At 45.4% G+C, this 6,696-nt stretch overlaps 1 pseudogene; it reads right to left on the bottom strand.

Annotated features, from left to right (window-relative positions):
• Window positions 1–3,100: 3,100 nt before the first annotated feature.
• On the bottom strand, window positions 3,101–6,491 carry LOC129623799 (E3 ubiquitin-protein ligase makorin-1-like; annotated as a pseudogene).
• Window positions 6,492–6,696: the final 205 nt, after the last annotated feature.

Below are 6,696 nucleotides of genomic sequence, written 5' to 3'. Positions count from 1 at the left end.
GGTCAGTTTTCATTCCAATCTTAAAGAAGGGCAATGCCAAAGAATGCTCAAACTACTGCACAATTGCACTCATCTCACACACTAGTAAAATAATGCTCAAAATTCCTCAAGACAGGCTTCAACAGTATGTGAACTATGAAATTCCAGATGTTTGAGCTGGATTTAGAAAAGGCAGAGGAACCAGAGATCAAATTGCCAACATCCCTTGAATCATAGAAAAAGCAAGAGAATTCCAGAAAAACATCTACTTCTGCTTTATTGACTATGCCAAAGCCTTTGACTGTGTGGATCACAACAAACTGTGGAAAATTCTGAAAGAGATGGGAATACCAGACCACCTTAACTGCCTCCTGAGAAATCTGTATGCAGGTCAAGAAGCAAAAGTTAGAATTGGATGTGGAACAAAAGACTGGTTCCGAATTGGGAAAGGAGTATGTCAAGGCTGTGTATTGTCACCCTGCTTATTTAACTTATGGGTAGAGTACATCATGTGAAATGCTGGACTGGATGAAGCCTAAGCTGGAATCAAGATTGCTGGGAGAAATATCAGTAACCTTGGATACGCAGATGACACCACCCTTATGGCAGAAAGTGAATAGGAACTAAAGAGCCTCTTGATGAAAGTGAAAGAGGAGAGTGAAAAAGTTGGCTTAAAACTCAACATTCAAAAAACAAAGATCATGGCATCGGTCCCATCACTTCAAGGCAAATAGATGGGGAAACAATGGAAACAGAGACAGACTTTATTTTCTTGGACTCCAAAATCACTGCAGATGGTGACTGAAGCCATGAAATTAAAAGATGCTTACTCCTTGGAAGAAAAGCTATGACCAACCTAGACAGCATGTTAAAGCAGAGACATTACTTTGCCAACAAAGGTCTGTCTAGTCAAAGCCATGGTTTTTCCAGTAGTCATGTATGGATGTGAGAGTTGGACCGTAAAGAAAGCTGAGTGCTGAAGAATTGCTGCTTTTGAACTGTGGTGTTGGAGAAGAGTCTTGAGAGTCCCTTGGACTACAAGGAGGAGATCAAGCCAGTCAATCCTAAAGGAAATCTGTCCTGAATATTCTTTGAAAGGACTGATGCTGAACCTGAAACTCCAATACTTTGGCCACCTGATACGAAGAACTGACTCATTGGAAAAGACTCTGATGCTGAGAAACATTAAAGGCAAGAGGAGGAGAGTACGACAGAGGATGAGATGGTTGGATGGCATTACCGACTCGATGGACATGAGTTTGAGCAAGCTCTGTGTGTTGGTGATGGACAGGGAGGCCTGGGGTCACAGAGTCGGACACGACTGAGCGACTGAACTGAACTGTTACTGTCATGTCTTCTGGATGAATTGACCCTTTTGCCATTGTAATCCTTCTGTCTAAGCTAATAATCTTCTTTCTTTGCTCTGAGGTCCACTCTGTCTTAAACTGAATTACCCACTCCTCTTTCTTTCACTTAGTGTAGCATGTTTTTCTCTGTTCCTTTGCTTTTTTGGGGCAGGGGCGGGGGGAGGAAATTGTTTTATTTGGGAAAAGTGCCTCTTACAAAAGGATAGCTGCAAAATACAAAGACCTCTGCAACAATTACAGTTTTTTTTTTTTTTTTTTGGTCTTAACATGAAAAGAATGAGTGATATCCGAGGCATCAGAGCAGTAGATGTACACATCCGGGGCACCTCCAAGTTATTTTTGGGAAAGAAGACAACAAAACGCAAAGCTAAAATTTCTGATCGAGGGATTCTCCTAATAGTCTAACATTAGCTTATCTTGTGGATTACCACCCTCTGTTTTCCCTTTTAGTGGAGAAGCCTGACTTACTATACTGCCAACCAATGACTCCACTACAGGAAACACCTTAGAACATAGATTTGAATCACACTGTCTAGCAGAAAAGGTTGGGGATGGAATGAGGCAAATATCCACAAAAAAAGGAACACAAAAACCCTCAAATGAGGACAAAGGCTTGTCAAAAAGTGCTTGGACTGGGAAGTCTTGGAGATATACAACATTAAACACAACTGTGGACCCAGGCTTGTCAAAAAGTGCTTGGACTGGGAAGTCTTGGAGATATACAACATTAAACACAACTGTGGACCCAAGCCCTAGGTTGTATTAATACATGGGATACCAGATAGTGTTACACTTCTATGGCTAAGCCCGTTCCTCTGTTTATACAGACAGAGCTAGCTCTGCTCTATTAACAGCTAACAATAAACTGCTTTGTTTTTTAAGATCTATTTGCCCCGTGAGGCTGAAACCACTAAACTGAGATTTCTCGCTAAGGCTGCAAACCCTGCGCCTATGCGGGAATGGGAAGCTTGTCACGCAGTCACACTCGCACATTCGAAGTCCATCAGCCTTGGGGAGTCAGTTTCCAACTCTGCATTATTTTCTTCCACTCCCGTCTTTCATACGTGTTCTTTTACAATTTTCCTTTCACTCTAGACACGGTAGAAATCTCAAATACATTCACACCTAGTTCTGGTTACCCAGTAGTATTACTTGTGTGCAATGAAACAAGAGACCAAAACCACAGGGTGAGTGCATGGGAGCAGGGGTGGGGGAGCGGATAGGGGGTGGAAGACAGGACAGGGACCAGACAGAAAACACAGATGTGCAGATTTCATCAGAAACCAAGTGCCCACCTCCCAAGTTTAGAGCAGAAGGCAGCCCCTTGCTACAGTTCAGATCCTTTACCCATCACCCCGATTCCTGGGCCCCCAAAGCAGGAGCCAGTGCTGATACTTCTGAACCCGGGGTCCTCAACCATGAGTCCTGGAAATCCAGAAACACTCCCCTCAAACTGTGTGGATCTGGTGGAAAACATGACGGGACACACCTACACTAACTGTCTAGACAGTTAAATTCATGTTACAAAAAAACTAACTTTCAGATTTATTTTTGTAACTTTTTTAAACAGAGAAATCAACATACTCCTTGGGGAAAGGTGAGGGGTTGAGAAGACAGGCCCTGGGTAAAAATGAGTACTACAGTACCTGGAGTTGAGAGGCCTGCCTAGGAGAGCGGCCCGGGCACGGCCACCACCCCGGAGGCCTGCTACCATCTGAGGCTCGGCAGATCGGCTCATGCACCCCGCTGAGCTGCTATAGATCCAAGTCATAAAAATCTTCCAGCTTATTGTGAAACAAGTCCCACTCATCTTCAGAGTCTGTCAGGTCATCGTCCCCACCTGCAGCTAAAAGCATTAGCAACATCTTGCCCAGCTCAAAGGTGACAACCTCCTCTTCGTTGTTAAAAGGGTTGCCGTTCTCTCGTTCCTCGATGAGCTCCCAGAAGTGCTTCTTTCATTGGGCCCAGTATCTGCTTGCTGTTGCCACTTTCTGTCTCTGTGACTCCTCTCTAAGGCCATCAGGGTACTGCTGCTGCTACTAAGTCGCTTCAGTCGTGTCCGACTCTGTGCGACCCCATAGACGGCAGTCCGCCAGGCTCCTCTGTCCCTGGGATTCTCCAGGCAAGAATACTGGAGTGGGTTGCCATTTCCTTCTCCACATCAGGGTACACATGCTTGTAAAAACAGTTTGCTCCAAATGGGCAGCTCCCATGGCCTTTATCAAAATACCTGCCCACCTTGTTGCTCATTGCCTCCTTGCATTTCTGAATGAGTTTCTGCTTCTCTTCTTTCTCCTCCACCCAGTACTCACTTGAAATGACAAAGTTAGATGTGATCCAGCTTTCTGGGCAGGACTTTACTATCTTGCTCTCAAATTGCTTAGCACTCCCCCACTTGCAAATATACTTGAGACAGTAGGTGTGGTTGCAGTTGGAGAGAATCCCGAAGTGGCACTCGCTGGGGTTGGCTTTCTTGTAGACTACCTCCATGCAGATGCCACACACCGTGTCCTTGCTGCGCTGCACCATGAACAAGAGCTCCATGTCCTTCTCATTGGCCTCGATGCAGGATTTTATATGCTGTGACCTCTGGGCAGCATCCACGGGATGGAGGACCTGCAGCTCACACATATCACACACGTCTCCATGCAGATACGCAGAGTTCTCCCCATAGTGGCAATCCCCCACCACGGCATGGGGTGAGAGCTGCTTCTTGGTCTCCACTGCACTTTGCTCCTTCTCCAAGTCTTCCTTGGTCACTGAGCCCTGCAGGGGGGCTTCAGTGGAGGAAGGGGCAGTTTGGTCACAGTAGGGCTGCCCTGGAACAAACTCGATGGTGTTCACTCAGTCTTCTGAACCAGTTCCTACAGTTGCAAAATTTGAATTTCTTGGCTCACCCTTGCCCATATTCATTTCAACGGTTGGTCCAACTGATGAGAGACTCCAGGAAGCAGCAAGGGATGACTTTGCAGTTTAAGCAATCTGTAGCAGTTGCTTCTTCCTGTTTCAGTGGCTTGCTATGTTCATATCTGGAGTGGTCTCTGTAAATACAGTACCCTCACTGAAAATGCTTGCACACTATACCATATGGACTGTCAGAGAGGTCGTGTGAGCAGCGACAGTTATCTCCTTCCTTACAAACCCCATGCCTGAAATACCATCAGGGTTTCTGGTTTGTTTGTCATGCCTTTTGTCTCTCAGTCTTCGTATGATATCCCTCCTTGCCAGCCCATCTCTACATCTGCAGGTGAACTGCTTAGTCCAGCCGTTGTCACTGCCTATTCCTTTACCTTTAATCCAGCTGTGTTTTCATACTCAGTATTGCAGTTTTAGAATTTAATTGTATACTCACCTTTACCAGTGGGTTTTACATTTTTATGTTAGTACTTAGCGTTTGTTCACTTCAGCTTGAAGAACCCTTTCAACGCTTCTTGTGAAGCAGGACCAGTGGTGATGAACTCCCTCAGCTTTTGTTTGTCTGGGAAAGTCTTTCTTTCTCCTTTTTTTCTGAAGTACGCATCTTCTGGGTAAAGTATTCTTAGTTGGACCTTCTTCCCTTTCTTCATTTTGAGTATGTTATTTTGCCATCTCCAGATTGCAGAGTTTCAGCTGAGAAATCTAATTGGAGCCTTATCACATTTTCCTTACATATGAGGAATTTTTCTTTTGCTGCTTCTAAAATTCTTTCCTTGATTTTTATTAATGCTCTCTTCCCCCTGCCATGCATGCTCAGTCGTGTCTGACTCTTTGTGACTCCATGAACTACAGCTCACAAGGCTCCTCTGTCCATGGGATTTCCCAGACAAGAATACTAGAGTGGATTACCATTTCCTTCTCCAAGGGATCTTCCCAACCCGGGGATTGAACCTGAGTCTCCTGCATTGGCAGGTGGATTCTTTTACGACTGAGTCATCTGGGAATCCAGTGCTATCTTGGAATAGACTTTTTTGGGAACTATGAATTTCATGAACTTGGATGCCCAAATCTCTCCACAGCTTTGGGAAGTTCTCAAGAATTAATATTTTAAATGCGCTTCCTCTCTTCTCTTTCTGGAACTTCAGTAACTGTAGATGTTTCTTTAATTGTCTCCCATGGCTCATGTATACTTTCTCCCCCTCTGTCCATTCTTTTATTTCCTTTGTTTTCTCCTGAAAACAGGTCAAACTTCCAGTGACCTGTTTTTGACTTCTCAAGGTCTTTATCTTCTACTTGGTCAAGTCTGCTGTTGCTCCCTAGGGCATTTTTCACTTTATTCCCTGTAGTTTCCAAGCTCCAGAATTTCTGTTTACTTCTTTTTTATAATTTGTATCTTTCAGTTAAGTTTCTCATTTTGTGTGTGTATCAGTTCCTTGATTTTGGACTGTCTTTTTGTGTTTTCTTGTAGCACCCTGAGCTTTCTTAAAACAACTATTTTGAATTATTTATCTGGCAAATCACAGATCTCCGTTTCTTTGGTGATGTCATGTTTCCTTGTTTTTCCATGCTCCTTGAAGTCTTGTGTTGCTGTCTTTGCATTTGAAGAGTCACCTCCTTCAGTCTTCACTCACTGGCTTCAGAAGACTAACGCCTTCCATCAGTTTTGCTCAGGATTCTGAGATTTCTCAGTCTTTTCTATGGATATCCTTGCTTCACACTTCTTGTTTCCTTTTGGAGGGAATTCTTAGAATTGTGTTCTTTGGGTTTTCCAGGTGACACAGTGGTAAAGAACCTGCCTGCCAGTGCAGGAGACCTGGGTTCAATCTCTGGGTGGGGAAGATCCCTTGGAGAAGGAAATGGCAACCCAATCCAGGATTCTTGCCTGGGAAATCCCATGGACAGAGGAACCTGGTGGGCTATAGTCCATGAAGTTGCAAAGAGTCGGACATCACTGAACGATTTAGCACACCTGTATCTTTAGATCCTGCAAAACTGAACTTCGTGCTTCCCCTCTGGTGGTGCCAACTGCTCAAGCGTGTGTGTGTTTCTCCCCGTCTTGCAGAGTCTGACTGGCTTTCTACATGTGCTCACCAGCCATCTGCAGAGGCTCATACTTTCCTCCCCTGGAGGCACGCCCAGGGAGCCAGGCACAGGGTGTGGCACGTGGAGGTGCTTGTGGACCAGCGGGGGTGGGGGGAGGTTGCAGGCAGGGTGTCCGTCGTGGCTCATGGGAGCCTTCCTGTTGGAGATGATGAGGTGAAGAGCGGGGTCTGCTCCCCTCTGGCGCTCTCTGAGAGCTCTGGCTACTGTCCTCCCAACCGCTCCTCACCTCCATCATGCCACGCACTGCGGTGTTCTGCAAGGGACGTGGATGAAACGGGCCTCTCTGGCAGTGCTGTGCACTGATCTGGAAGAAAGGCACTCACTCATCTCC

This window comes from Bubalus kerabau, chromosome 11 (assembly GCF_029407905.1).
Source record: "Bubalus kerabau isolate K-KA32 ecotype Philippines breed swamp buffalo chromosome 11, PCC_UOA_SB_1v2, whole genome shotgun sequence".
Lineage (NCBI taxonomy): Eukaryota > Metazoa > Chordata > Mammalia > Artiodactyla > Bovidae > Bubalus > Bubalus kerabau.
This window is presented reverse-complemented; position numbering and strand designations above follow the sequence as displayed.